Source organism: Oryctolagus cuniculus, unplaced genomic scaffold (assembly GCF_964237555.1).
Source record: "Oryctolagus cuniculus unplaced genomic scaffold, mOryCun1.1 SCAFFOLD_143, whole genome shotgun sequence".
NCBI classification, from domain to species: Eukaryota; Metazoa; Chordata; class Mammalia; order Lagomorpha; family Leporidae; genus Oryctolagus; species Oryctolagus cuniculus.
In genome coordinates this window covers 109,045-123,906 of record NW_027208319.1, presented here as the reverse complement: position 1 = coordinate 123,906, position 14,862 = coordinate 109,045, and the positions used below count along the sequence as shown (strand labels likewise).

At 47.8% G+C, this 14,862-nt stretch overlaps 2 pseudogenes; both read right to left on the bottom strand.

Annotated features, from left to right (window-relative positions):
- Positions 1-8,216: 8,216 nt before the first annotated feature.
- On the bottom strand, positions 8,217-8,758 carry LOC108175954 (immunoglobulin heavy variable 3-11-like; annotated as a pseudogene).
- Positions 8,759-10,585: 1,827 nt separating this feature from the next.
- On the bottom strand, positions 10,586-12,123 carry LOC103347461 (immunoglobulin heavy variable 3-74-like; annotated as a pseudogene).
- Positions 12,124-14,862: the final 2,739 nt, after the last annotated feature.

Sequence of the window (14,862 nt, the reverse complement as noted above, 5' to 3'; positions counted from 1 at the left end):
ATGAGCAAAGTGGAAGTTCTCTCCTCCCTTTAGAGAAAAGTACCTCCTTCTTTGAGGCCACTTCTACTGCCTGAGGTCTCAGTCACAGAGATCCTTTAGGCAGAACATTTTTGCCACAGTGTCTTGGATTTCATGCCTGAAATGTTCTCATGGGCTTTTCAGCCAGACCAGGAAGTCTTAAGGGCTGATTATCAGGTCAGAGTGTTACTAAAAGCGGTTATCATTCTATGAGTCTGCTGTGTAGACTTCTCATGTTGGAACATTCTCTCCTTTTAAATTCTATCTCTTCTTATTACCAGGCACTTTATCCTATTTATATGATCACTTTAACACTTAATCCTATCTATGTGTTCACCTTACACTTAATGTGATCACTTTAATTAAGTTTCATGGGACTTGGAGTCCCACAACAAAATTTTAAATTGTGTGTTTAGAAGTAAGTCCATAGGAATGTATGCACTTTACAGTTAAAAAATTCCTCCTCCTGCTCTTACTCCCATTCCTATTTTTTACTGAGATCAATTTTCAAATGACTGTATGTGCATACGATGGACTGAATGTTACGTAAATTCTTCAACAAATAGTAGGAAGAAAAATAAACAAACAAACAAAAAACAAACAAACAAAAAACTGTCCCTCGACAGTCAAGAGAAGGGCAGCTCAAGTCTTCCCTTCTCGAAGTGTCAATTTCACTTACCTAGGTTTCCTTTTGGGTGCTCTATTAGGTCTCACCTATCAGGAAGAACATGTGGTATTTGTCGCCGGGGTACTGGCCTTTTTCACAAAGTATAATCTTTTCCAGATTCATGCATTGTGTTGTGAATAACCGGATCTTATTGTTTTTACCACTGTGTAGTATTCCATAGTGTACACATCCCATAATTTCTTTATCCAGTTTTTGGTTGATGAGCATTTAGTTTGAATCCATATCTTAGCTATTGTGAATAGAGCTGCAATAAGCATGGAGGTACAGGTATCTCTTGTGTGTAGTGAATTCATTTCCCTTGGGTAAGTTCCCAGGAGGGGGATTCCTGGGTCATATAAGGTAGGACTATATTCAGATTTTTGAGATATCTCCATAGTGTCTTCCATAGTGGCTTTACCAGTTTGCATTCCCACCTACAGTGGATTCAGGCACCTTTCCACACAACCTCGCCAGCATTTGATGTTTGTTGATTTCCGTATGAAGCCATTCTAGCTGGGGTGATGTGAAACCTCCTTGTGGTTTGATTTGCATTTCCCTGACAGCTAGTGATGCTGAACATTTTTTCATGTGTCTGTGTTGGCCATTTGGACTTCCTCTTTTGAAAAATGTGTAAGTCCTTGGCCCATCTCTTAACTGGGTTGTTTGTTTTGTTTTTTGGAATTTCTTCATCTCTTTGTAAATTCTGGTTATTAATCCATATCCATTGCATAGCTTGCAAATAATTTCGCACATGCTGTCAGATGCCTCTTCACTTGCCTGAGTGTTTCTTTTACCACACAGAGAATTCCCGATTTGATCTAATCCCATTTATTAATTTTGGCTTTGACTTCCTATGTCTCTGAGGTCTTTTCCAAGAACTCTTAACGTGTGCCAGTGTCTTGAGGGCTTCCCTAATGTTCTCTACTAATTGGATGGTGTGGGATCATAGGTGTTTATCTTTAATCCTTGTTGAGTGGTTTTTTGTATAAGGTGTAAGATAGGGGTCTTAGCAGGCACCGTGGCTCACTAGGCCAATCCTCTGTCTTGCAGCGCCAACACACCGGGATCTATTCCCGGTCAGGGCGCCGGATTCTGTCCCGGTTGCCCCTCTTCCAGGCCAGCTTTCTGCTGTTTCCAGGGAGTACAGTGGAGGATGGCCCAAGTGCTTGGGCCCTGCACCCCATGGGAGGCCAGGAGAAGCACCTGGCTCCTGCCATTGGATCAGCGCAGTGTGCTGGCCACAGCACGCCTGCCGAGGTGGCCATTGGAGGGTGAGCCAACGGCAAAGGAAGACCTTTCTCTCTGTCTCTCTCTCTCTCACTGTCCACTCTGCCTGTCAAAAAATAAAAATAAAAATAAAAATAAAAATAAAAATAAAAATAAATAAAAAGTGAAAAGGAATCTGAAGATTACCTGTACATTTTAATGACATAGTTGTGGTATGAAAAAATGATCTTGTTAAAATAGCCAAGCTACCATGTGATTCACAGATTCAATGCATTTCCTGTCAAACACCCTGTATTCTTCACAGGAAGAGGAATAAAATTCTGGAATTCACAAGAAAATTTCAGGGTAATTATGACTGAACAGTCTTGAGAAAAATAGCAAAGCAGGAGGCTTCATCCTAGCTGAGCTGAAATCAGACCTGGTGCTGGGATAACATAGACACCCACAGCCGTGGAGCACAACAGAAACGTAGAAATAAAAAAACACATTCTCAGAAAACTGATTGCATGCATGGTGCCACACACAGAATGGGGGATGGGTATTCTGTCATACATGGGGTTGGGGAAACTTGAATGCACTTGAAAATAATTCAATTATGTGGTCATCTCACACCAGATACAGAAACAGAGTGAGCTTGAAAAATACCTAAAAAGCAAGACCTGAGACTGTAAAGTTCTAGAAGAAAACACTGGACAAAAGCAAGCTGACATTGGTTTGGGCAATGACATTTTGATAATCTCCAAAGTACAGGCAACCAAGCAAAAATAGGCAAAAGATAATGGATCCAACTACAGAGCTCCTGTGTAACAAAGAGAGTGATTGAAGAACCAGGAGTCGCCTGCAGTTGGGCAGAAAGTATTTTCTGATCACACCCATGGGATCCAATGTTGTGGCCCTGCAGGTTAAGCTGCCATACCTACTATGCATGCATCACACGGGAGCATGGGTTCAGATTCTGCTTGCTCCACTTCAAATCCAGCTCCCTACTAAAGGACCTGGGTCAAAGATGACCCAAGTGTTTGTCCCCTTCAAGCCATGTGGAAAACCTAGAGAATGTTCCTGGGTCCTGGCTTCAGCCTCAGCCATTTCCAGCCTTTGCAGCCATTCAGGAAGGAAACCAGTGGATGGAAGATTCTCTCTTCATCTCTTTGGGTGTTTCTCTCTTGCTATAAACTGCCTTTGAAATAAAAGATATTTAAAGAAAATGACAGATACTTACACATATGCTTAGGAGCCTAGATCCAAATGTTGAATGACATCTTACAACTGAATCACAAGGGAAGAAATCAATTGTTTAAATGTAGTGACTGATTGGCCGGCGATGCAGCTCACTAGGCTACTCCTCCACCTGCTGTTCCGGCATTCCGGGTTCTAGTCCCGGTCGGAGTGTCAGATTCTGTCCCGGTTGCTCCTCTTCCAGTCCAGCTCTCTGCTGTAGCCTGGGAAGACAGTGTAGGATGGCCCAAGAGCTTGGGCCCTGCACCCGCATGAGAGACTGGGAGGAGGCGCCTGGCTCCTGGCTTCAGATTGGCACAGCACGCTGGCTGTAGCGGCCATTTGCGGGGTGAACCAATGGAGGGAAGACCTTTCTCTCTGTCTCTCTCTCTCACTGTCTAACACTGCCTGTCTAAAAAAAATGTAGTTACTGATAAGGTGGGTGACAGGACTGGCCTTGAAGGTATCACGTGGGATTCCTGCCTCCCATTTCAGGATGCTTAGGTTTATGTCCAAATTTTGGGTCTATTTCAGACTCTTGCCAATGTGCACTCTGGGAGGCAGTATGAGAAGTCTGAGGTAATCCCATGTGTGAGACCTGCTCTGAAATCATGCACCTGGCTGTGATCTGACCGAATCCAGCTATTATGGGCATCTGGGAAGTTACCCAGGATTCAGTAGATCACTGTCTGTCAGTCTCTGTCACTTTGTCTTTTTGGACAAATAAACACATACAAGTTTTAAAAGAGGTAAAAGTATATCTGTAATTTTTTGAAGAAAATATACAAAGGCAAACATATAAAAATGCTTTAAATCTGAGATCATCATGCATGTCAATGTTAGAAGCACAACAAGACAGCCCACCCCTCCTGGTAGACTAAGTATCATCAGACATACCAGAGCTGACAAGTCTTGTGCAGGAAGAGAGAGAAGAAAACCCTGGTACAAGGCTGGAGTCTGGTAAGTTAGTAAAGCTTCCATGGAAAACATCAAAAGCTGAGAAATACAATTATCACAGGATCCTCAGACACTGTTGCCTGGTAGAAGAAACATGAAGTCCCAGAGAGGTGCCCAGGGGATCCACAGCCACTGTGGCAAACACCTCTGCAGTTCCATGTACAATTAATGCAGCATAATTCACGAGAGCTCACACATATAATCCAGTGAAATTTCCACTGAAGATGGAATGGATAATGGGAAAAGTGGAAAGGGTTATACTTTAACAGGAAGTTTATATTGCAGTAAAGAGTAAGAATGACAGAGCTTCAGGCCGGCAGGATCCACACGTTGAGGGATCTGCTGTACAGCATGGTGACAGCAGTTAAGGGAATATTGTATCTACAGAATTCCAAAACAGGAGACAGATGCCATTCTACATGAGACATGTGCGTGTGGGGAGCAACCGAGACTAGACTAAATTACTGGAACTGCTAAGACTAATTCTATGCATCTGATCTCCCACCATATGGCGCTGAGAGAGAATAAACAACTACCACACAGCTGCCTCACCAATTCGACTAACAAGCTGCAGAAGCTGATCCCGCTCCTGATTGGAGGAGAGCATCGTGCTCAGCGTGTGGGGAGAGAACGCCAGCAGAGTTGGGATTGGTGGAAGAGGACTATAAAGGAGGAGAGAGAGACAACATGCAGGAGGAACATCTGAGCAACCCCCGAGAGAGCCAGCCGGCGGTGTGCTGCTCCTTCCCGGAAGCAGGGGGGAGCGGCAGCAAACCGAGGAAGGGCCTGGCAAAGACAACAGCGCTGGGTCCGGTGTCGTTCCTCCGCAAGTGGGGGAGCGACAGTGCATTTTGCGATGAGCATGTCAATAACTCTGACTTCAAAATTCCACTCAATTTGATACATTCATTTTCAACACATATCATTGTACCTCATATGTCTATATTCACTTATTATTCATCAAACAGTCATGACAGGAAAGGGAAGAATGGCAAATAGTGAAAATTCTGTTCTCTAAAACTGAATCATCACCTACTGTCTTCCAGGGTGCATTGTCAGTACAAGTGTGGGAAAGCGTGTAAATGGGCTCTGTCCAGGACTCTGATATGCAGCCTGGGTGTCTCCCTCTCTAAAACTGATCTAAGACTGCAAATGGATTGATGACGCCAGTGAGCATAGACATGGAGTGAAGAGCAGGGACTCTGGACACATGGTTGCTGGGACTGGCTCTTCCTGCAGCTGCGATTCAGCCTCAGGACACTGGGCATCATGCTGGAGCCACAGACACAGCTCCCCCTGATGTGGACTCCAGCCCCAGAGTGCACAGCCACTGTGTGTCCCACTTTCTGCTCTGCTGAACCACAGCAGGTGCAGGGGGTCCCACGACACTGGAGCAGAACCAGATAAACTGGAAGTGCACACCCAACACTTTGCATTCTGTGATGACCTTGACTGCTGATGTCCAGTGCATTTCCCTTCTGAGTTCAGGCAGGGAGCCCACAGGAGGGTCCCATGATCTAGAGGATGAGGAAGTCCCTGTAGGCTTCCCAGGTGCCTACAGAAGCTCAGGCTGAGACACAGCTGAGCTGCAAGTACATTCCTGAGTGCTGTGACGTTCACACAGGGACCACAGACTGTTTCAGGATTAAAGGAAAAATGGAGATCGGGTATAAAGACTGTGGAACCTGTGGAGCAGCCACCTTTTAAAATAAGATGGTTGGTTCATTTTAGCACACAGGCTACTCTGACAGGAGCAGTCTGATGACATATATAATTGAGGTTAACAAATCAAGTCTCTGGCTCAGCTCTCTCTGAGTTTTAAGGGAAAACTAAAATTGTCCTAAAGTCGGCAGTGTTTGAGGGCACTGTCCTGAGTCAGACTTGAACACACTTACGAGGTCCTCAGAGAGTCCCACATCTCTGACCCTGGTCACCACTGTCATCGTTCACGAACCTGAATTTGTTCATATAGGACTTCATCCTGTCACATCAAACTTCTCTATGTCAGTGAAGTCAGTGGCGGGGACAGAATCATAAAAGTAGCAGTCTTCCCTCAGAACTGTAGGAGAGGAAACCACTAATGGTGCCGTGACTCGGATAGGAAACCTAGGCAGGGTTTAGTGTCATTCCTCCATGAAGACGGGGAGCGACATAATGGTGCCGTGACTCGGATAGGAAACCTAGGAGGGAAGAAGCAGGAAAATACCGGAGAGAGAGACTAGAAGAGCCTAGGGGAAAGCCGGATGGAAAAGGTGCCGGAAGAAGCTATTGAAAGCCTAGGCATAGACTCGGATACGGACTGTGGGAAAGAAGTTAGGATTTAAAGTGAAAGCAAGAAGAAACTTAGACTCAGATACGGACTGCAGGTTGAAAGTGAAAGTGAAACCTATAAGAAACTTAGACTTGGATACGGACTGTGGGGAGAGGCCAGGAGAAATGAGGGAGGAATATTGTTGGAAGAAAACTTAGGGAAACTTACCGGGTAGAAAAAAATGTTAGGGAGGATGAAGCCGCGAGTGCAGGCCGAGGCAGAGACGTAAGCCAGCTTGGAATTCTTCAAGTCAGCCCGGGGAGCAAAAGGCAAAAATCTGGAACCAGAGGCAGAGACGTGGGCCGCCAGGTTGGAATTCGCCAGGTTAGTCCGGGGAACTTGGACTGAATGCCGGTGGCGGAAATGTGAGCTACGCTGTGTGATTCGTGGAAGCCTCCGCATGCAGAGAGAGCACGGGGCATGAATAGATAGGGAACGTGGGGCTAGTGGAGGCCGTGGTGTGGGCGCGAAGGGGCGCAGAGACCGCGGAGTGCACGCGCGAAGCCGGGAAGCCGCGCAGATGAGAGAAGCGCGGACTGAAGCGGCTCAGAGCCGGAAAGCTGCCAAGAAGCAGCCTCGGGGCGGGCGCCGGGAAGCCGCAGGGATAAGAGAAACAGAAGTTTTAGATGTAAAATGAGAGAAATAGGAATGCTGGTAGATAGAAGTAAAATGGGAGAAAAGAATGCCCGGAGATAGAGAAATAGAGAAAAATAAGGCCTCCCCACAACATGGCAATGAGAGAGCTTGGATTCGGTCTGCCTGATTAGTGAGGCGGTGAGCACCTGCGGGCGGCTAGCAGCTTATGCACCGCAGGTCACCGAAGACAGGCACGAATTAACATCAATAAGTCTCCCCACAATACCGCAATGAGAAGGCTTGGATTCGGTCTGCCTTATTAGTAAGACGATAAGCACTGTGGGTGGCTGCAGGTCACCGAAGACAGGCACGAATCAACATCAATAAGTCTCCCCACAATACGGCAATGAGAAGGCTTGGATTTGGTTTGCCTAATTGTTAGGGCTTGTAAGCACCTGCAGGCAGTTCTAGCAGAGCAGAGCAGAGCATGCGCCGCAGGGCACCGAACACAGGCACGCATCAGTGCCTAAAAACCTCCTTACAACATGGCGCAGAGAGGACCCGGATTCGGTTTGCCTGATTGATAGGGCTTGTAAGCACCTGTGGGCAACTCTAGCAAGCAGAGCAGAGTGTGTGCCGTGGGGCACCAAAGACAGGCGCGTATCAACGCCAAAAATAAAAAGAAAGGGGGATCTGTGGGAAGCAACTCGGACTAGACTAAGTTACTGGAATTAAGACTTATTCTATGCATCTGCTCTCCCACAATATGGCGCTGAGAAGGGAAAAACAGCTTCTACACAGCTGCCTCCAGTTCAACCAATAAACTGTAGGACCTGGTCCTGATTGGAAGAGAGCAGCGTACTCGGCGTGTGGGTAGCAGAGTTGGGATTGGTGGAAGAGGACTATAAAGGAGGAGAGAGACAACATGCACCAGGAACATCTAAGGGGAACATCTACCTGAAGGAACACCTGTGCAGCCCCCAAGAGAGCCGGCCGGCGGTGTGCCGCTCCCCTGCGGAAGTGGGGAAAGTGGCCAGGGTGAACCGCCGTTCCACGGAGGTGGAAGGGACGGCAGCCAATCCGGGAAGAACCAGCAGCAAACCTGGGGAGGGCCGAGCAGACAAAAGAACAGCGCAGGTTCCTGTGTCGTTCCTCCACGAAGAGGGGGAGCGACAAACCACAATTCCCTGACAGGTAACCAGGACTTAATTTCCCTCTGCACCTGTGCAGGACCATAATCTGAGCTTAATGCATCATGTGCACTCCCTGGTGGAACCGTGCGTCCCTGCAGGGAAGTTTGTGTCCGGGCTCAGCCTGAGGGTCCCTCACTGTGTCTCTGACACAGAAATACATGGCTGTGTCCTCGTCTGTCAGACTGTTCATTTGCAGAAACACCGTGTTCTGGGCGTTGTCGCTGGAGATGGTGAATCGGGTCTTCACGGAGTTCGCATAGTTTGTGATACCAAACCAAGATAAATGTATGCGATCCACTCCAGCCCCTTCCCTGGAGCCTGGTGGACCCAGCTCATGCCATAGCTACTGAAGTAGATTCCAGAGGCTTTGCAGCAGAGTTTCAGGGATCCTCCGGCTGGCCCAGACCCCCTCTGGACTCCTTCAGCTGCTCCTGACACTGGACACCTGCAAACACAGACGTCCTGGTCAGGACACTGTCACTCACACTCTCTGTGTCTCTCACTCACGCCCTCTCCCAGACTCAGTGCCCCGTGTTCTCCATCATTACCTTTGAGCACAGTGACCAGGAGAAGCCAGCGCAGCCCACTCTCCATGGTGAGTGTCTGTGTTCAGTGCACTCACTGAGTGGACACCTGGGAGTCCTGGGGCTGGAGCTCCTGTGCCAGAGCTGCAGGGTGAGGGCTAGGCTGGTTTTCATGGGAAGAGGGAGGCCCTATTTGCATGTGCTGCCCCTGTATAGCAGGCATGGGGTTGTGCACTTCAGATAGGACAGGTTCCTGGCAGAGCACAGTGTCCTCTGGTGTTTAGTAGCACAGGTAACGACACAGAACATATGATTCTTTCCATGATTCTGTACAGTTATGATTTCAGGACATCTTTGTTTTGATGCAGGTCATTGTTCCTAGTGACATCAGCCAGGGCATGAAGGATGGGTGCCTCTTGTGTTTCTCATGTGTGGAAGCTCACATGCAGGATAAGAAGTAGGTGTTGTGTGTTCCTTGATGTAAGCACTGGGTCCTGGTGGCCATGATGGAATGTCGTGAAAGGGAGAAAGTTCTAGCAGTGACAAACTGCCAACTGCAGGGCTCACAGCACGTGCAAGAAATGATGGATAATAATATACTCCACCACTAGGTGCCATTTATGAAACATCGGTGCTGCATTTGTACACTGAGAATGAATGCACAGAAATGGAGAAAGCATCACTGTGGTGCAGCAGGTGAAATATAAATATAAATAAAAATAAATATATAAATATAAATAAATATAAATATAAATAAAAAATTGTCTGTGTGTTTAGAACTGGTCCCAAGTCTTCTGCAGTCTCAAATAACTATGATAGACAATTAGCTTCTTCATCCTGAATGACAGGTTCTGTGTCATCAGGCCTACAATTGGTGTAGAAGCAAACCTCTCTGATCTGCTTGTGGCTGAGGTGTGTGTTTTAGGTGAGCTCCCAAGATGACCACAGGAGAAGTGGGGGAGCTCTGCGAGTGAGGCCTAGTGGGATTTGTTCATTTCTGGGGAATCTGCTATGGAGGAGATCACAGTAGATCTCCTGGGTCCCCAGCTTCAGCACAGAGCACAGTGCTGCTAGAGTCAGCCCTGGTCTCGTCTGACATCCTGTGTGGGGATGGGGTCCCTCCCATCCCTGTTCACAATATTAGGATGCCTGATGACTGCATGATGTTCACAATATTAGGAAGCCTGATGGCACAACATTCTCACTGTCTGATCCTGGACTTGCACCCTTATAGCTGTGAGCTCAATAAACCTTTTTGCTCCATACACCTCATTTCCGGGGTACTCCATTATGGAATCAACAGGTGGAATAAAACAATCGAAGAGCCACACACTAGCCAATGCTCTGTTCCTACCTGAAAGAGAGACTCAGCTGTGTTTACAGAATTAGACAGAGCCACTCAGAAATCGTCATCTCTATATCAGCTGAGGGAATTGCTTAGGTTCTGTAAGAATCCTACATGAGAGAACAATTGCAATTTTGCAGGAAACATTTTGCAAACACATGGGGTTGATGCTCTTATTCTGGTGAATGACAGAAGAAAATTTGTTTACTCCTGGTGATTATGAAGTTGAGAGAAAGCAAGGACTGATTTTTCTCTTTTGTATTCTTTTAAAGACTTGGTTATTTATTTGAAAGGCAGAAATACAGAGTGGCAGATGCAGAGAGAGAGAAAGTGGTCTTCCATCTGCTGCTTCTATACACAGCTGGGCACCAGGGCAGGGATGGGCCAATCTGAATCCCGGAGCCAGGAGGTTCTTCAGGTTCTCCCATGAGGGAGCAGGGGCACAGGAACTTGGGCCACCTTCTGCTGTTTCCAAGGCCAGAGCAAAGCCCAGGATTGGGTGTCTCATCCAGGATTTGAAACAGCACACATATTGGAAGATGGAAACGAGGACTATTTTGTGTTGGAGGAAGGAGTCGGAGTCTCTGGACAAACAGTCTCTGGGGCAGGCTCCTCAGGCAGCAGGGATGCAACTCCAGGGTTGGAATATCCTGCTGGACTCGCAAGGACACAGTCCAGAACCACCTGGACTCTAGTGCAGACCTCACTGGGCTGTCCCACCTGCTGGTCTCCCTGAGATGGAGACAAGGCCAGCAGAGTGTGGGGAACAAAACCTCTCCATACCCAGTGTTTTCCATGAGTCTGACCCCTTGCACTACCAAAGGCCACCTCTGCTTGCAAATGAGAGCAGGTCCGGGGATCCCAGGAGACGTGAGTGAGGAAGAGTAAGCAGGATTTCTAGGAGCCACAGCCTGAGCCACCCCTGAGCTGCAGGTTAATCCCTGACCTGGGGTTTGGATCATGTGGACCTCAACCTGTGAGTTCAGGGTGAGGAAGTGAAAGGAGATGAGGGCACAGCTGCAGAGAATGGACACGGGAGCCCCAGGGAACAGGACCACGGGGTCAGCTCTGCCTCTCAGGGGCCCAGCTATGCAGGAGGGGAGGGCATGGATGTGAAACACTGCAGCATCCATAGCCCCTGACCGGCTCTACACTGGCCCTGGGCTCTCAGCAGGGTCCCAGATGACGTCATCAGAGAATGCCACTGGGCGCACTCCAGAGACTCAGACCCCGAAAAGCCTCCCCGTGTGCCCAGAGCTCACTCAGGTCTCAGATGCTGGGGACCCCAGAGATGTCAATCATTCCTTCAAAACGACTCCATTTTCTTCATGTGACGTCTTACCATGATACCAAAACTTCTGCTCGGTGATCCGTGTTAGGGACAGAATCATCCATCAAGAATTGGAACGTAGAAAACGGTTACAGCAAACCCAAATTTCCTGAAGGAATCAGCGATTCACCTCCCACTGCATCTGGGCGCGGGTTGAGTCTGCTCAGTGTGTGTTGTTCGCCCCCTGGTGGAGACGCGCGCCCCTGCAGGGAGGTTTGTGTCTGGGCTCAGCCTGAGGGTCCCTCACTGTGTCTCTGGCACAGAAATAAGTGGCCGTGTCCGCGGCTGTCAGACTGTTCATTTGAAGATCCACCGTGTTCTGGGCGTTGTGGCTGGAGATGGTGAATCTGTCATTCACCGAGCTCACGTAGTCTGTGCTACCATAATCAGAATAAATGCATCCGATCCACTCTGGGCCCTTCCCTGAGCATGGTGGACCCAGCAAATCCAGTAGCTACTGAAGGTGAATCCAGAGGCTTTCCAGATGAGTTTCAGGGATTCCCGAGGCTGGACTAGGCCTCCCCCGGACTCCTCTAGCTGCTGACACTGGACACCTGCAAACACAGACGTCCTGGTCAGGACACTGTCACTCACACTCTCTGTGTCTCTCACTCACGTCCTCTCCCAGACTCAGTGCCCTGCATTCCCCATCATTACCTTTCAGCACAGCGACCAGGAGAACCCAGCGCAGCCCAGTCTCCATGGTGAGCGTCTGTGTTGAGTGCGATCACTGAGTGGACACCTGGGAGTCCTGGGGCTGGAGCTCCTGTGCCAGAGCTGCAGGGTGAGGCCTGTGCTGATTTTCATGGGCAGAGGGAGGCCCTGTTTTCGTGTGCTGCCCCTATATAGCAGGCATGGGGTCAGACGCCTCAGACAGGACAGTGCCCAGGGCAGATGTGGTGTCCTGTGGTGTAGGTTGATGGCTATGATAGGATTCAGATCATATAAATCTTGACATTATCATTGTTGTTTAAACAATTGAGGCCGGCGCCGCGGCTCACTAGGCTAATCCTCCGCCTAGCGGCGCCGGCACACCGGGTTCTAGTCCCGGTCGGGGCGCCGGATTCTGTCCCGGTTGCCCCTCTTCCAGGCCAGCCCTCTGCTGTGGCCAGGGAGTGCAGTGGAGGATGGCCCAGGTGCTTGGGCCCTGCACCCCATGGGAGACCAGGAAAAGCACCTGGCTCCTGGCTCCTGCCATCGGATCAGCGCGGTGCGCCGGCCGCAGCGCGCTGGCCGCGGCGGCCATTGGAGGGTGAACCAACGGCAAAGGAAGACCTTTCTCTCTGTCTCTCTCTCTCACTGTCCACTCTGCCTGTCAAAAAAAAAAAAAAACAATTGAAGGCAATGACCTTGTTTCATTTTAATATGTGTGTATCCTTAATAATCCAGTGTTAGCATGTCCTTCATTTTTAAAATAACCATTGGTTCATTTTTAACTATTTGAATAACATTGGAATAGTGACAGTGAGAGAAGGGGTGAGAGAAAGAGAAATGTAGAGATGGACAGAAAAGGTGACAAAGGGAGATTTCCACCTTGGATTGACAGCCCCAAACATCCCAACTGCCTACAACACCGAGGACTTAGCCTTTCTAAAACCTGGAGCGCAAAACTGCAACTCTGTTTCCTGCAACAGTGGTAGGGGCTCATTCACTTGTAGTGTCATCTACAGTTTTCCAAAATGCATTATCAGAAAAAGTGTGGGGAGTCGTGTGGCTGAATGATTCATTCTGATGGGAACACGGGTGTCCCTAGTGGGCACTTTGCCAATTTTGTCCTAATGCCTGCCTCCCACTTTTAAACAGATAAAAGACTGCAAGTGGATTCTTTTAAGGTTAACTATGTTTTGTTTCCTTATTCATCCATTGCCTTATTTAACACTCGTCATGAACACAGAACACTGTGCTTGCTAGTGGGGTTTGTGTGCTATTGGAATCTGTGTGTTGTAGAAATGGGCACAGATCAACTCATTGTCATTCACATTTCCACCTCCTTTCCTACACTCTGAGTTGGAGGGGCCTGGAGGCCTCAGTTCTCATTATTCATGGAATCTGTCGTGGGCTGTGATGAACTGAGTCAGCCCACTGTGGTGTGGGCAGAATTATTCCTTCCTGTGAGTGCTTTCTGCCCTGGTATCAGCTGCCCTGTGTTCCCCCTCTTCCCTGTGTCTAGTAACCATGACTCCGAGTTCAGCTCAAGCACTGGATAGAAGTCACTGTGTCACAATTCACCCGCAGTCCTGGGTTCAGGTAATGCAGCTTTGTTCACAATAGTTCAGTCTACAATAAAGTGAAATGTGCCTAAAACAGTGAATGCAGTCTGTTACATTTGACATGGAATATTATTCAGTGTTAAGAAGGAGATTGTTCGGTCATTAGGAAATCATTGGTCAGTCTGGAACATTATATGCTAACAGAAATAATGCAGTTACATGTGGACACATAGTATGTGACATTAGTTATACATGCAGTCCACAAACTTGAACTCACAGAGGCAGGAAGTGCAATGGTGATCACTGTCTACCATGACCCAAGTGTTTGTCCCTTTCCAGCTCTGTGGGAAACTGGGGGAAGTTCCAGGCTCCTGGCTTCAGGCTCAGGCATCCCAGCCATTGCAGCCATTCAGGAAGAAAAGCAGTGAATGGAAACTTCACTCTCCATCTGTTGATAGCTTTCTCTCTTGCTATAACACTGCCTTTCAAATAAAATAAATACTTAAAATAAATGAAACATTAATTATACATATGGTTACGAGCCTATTTCCAAATGTTGAATGAACTCAAGCCACTGATCCTAAGGGAAGCAATCAATTCCTTATATGCAGTGATGATAAGGTGGTGACAGGAGCAGCACTGGAGTGAGCCTGAGGGATTCCTGCCTCCCATGTCAGGATGCTGAGTGCTGTGTCCTAGTTTGGTTCCAGTGTCAGATTCCTGCCTAAGCCCTTCTGGGAGGCAGTAGGTGAAGGTCCAAGTACTGCCATGTGGACACCTGGACAGAATTCCAAGCACATGGCTGTCACCTGACCCAGCTGAAGCTTTTGTAGCCATCTGGGAAGTGACCAGGAATTAGAAGTTCACTGTCAGTCTCAGTCTCTTTGCCTTTTTGAAAAAATATGTAAATACAAATATCAAAATAAGTGAAATAGTATCTTTAACTTTTTAAAAAAAGATATAAAGGCAACATATAAAATAATATATTGGGCCCATCGTGCATGTCCATAATAGATGCACAATGAGACATCCCATCCTTCCTGTTAGAATGAGTATTATCCTACAATCCAGAGCTGACAATCCATGTGGAGGAAGCTAGAGAGGATAACTCTGGTACAAGATCGAAGTCAGGTAAACAAGTAAATCTATTATGGAAAATCATCAAAAACTGAGAAATAGAATTTTCACAAGATCTTCAAACACTATTTCTGGGTAGAAGGAATATGAAATCCCAGGGAGGTGTCCAGGGGAACCGCAATCAATGTGGCAAACACCTCTGCTCTTCCATG